The following is a 582-nucleotide window of genomic DNA, read 5'->3' as shown; positions in this document are numbered from 1 at the left end:
CTTTTTGGGTGTGGTTTTACAAAAACAGGAGAAATAAATCATCCTAGAATTCAAAACAATTTCAGCCAAAGTCCTATTAACCCCAGGAATCAGCTGTCATAATTACTTGATTCTTTTACAAATAAACACATTCTCCTAATTAATCCTTAAACAAATTTAGATTTAACTCCAAGTTCAGATAGATGTTCTTAGAAAAATTTCTATCAAGTGCTGTACTTTGAAAATAAGCAGCAGGTTGCATAACTGTTGGAACACTGTTTTATTCTAACACTTGTTAAAAATTAGCAGAGTAAAAATAGTTCTGCAGGACTATGATGTAGCTGGTGCATGACCAAAGGTAAAAGGATTTCAGGCATTATCCCTGGAGTGGGTTAGCCTTGCTTTTCTTGCCTAAGGGTATTAGCAGAGGATTCACACCATACTGAAACCATGACAGTGATAATTGGCAGGAAAATGGCATTTCATACATTATTTTTCCACAGTCCTTAAAACTTTATCCTAAATAATTATATGCTAATGATAAATGCAACCAGAATTAGATGAACTGCAGAAAAATAGGGCAAAATACAGTTTAATCTCCAT

Source organism: Lontra canadensis, unplaced genomic scaffold, assembly GCF_010015895.1.
Source record: "Lontra canadensis isolate GAN:19392208 unplaced genomic scaffold, GSC_riverotter_1.0 scaffold17, whole genome shotgun sequence".
NCBI lineage: Eukaryota > Metazoa > Chordata > Mammalia > Carnivora > Mustelidae > Lontra > Lontra canadensis.
The sequence above is the reverse complement of the archived record's forward strand: the minus strand, read 5'-3'. Positions refer to the sequence as shown.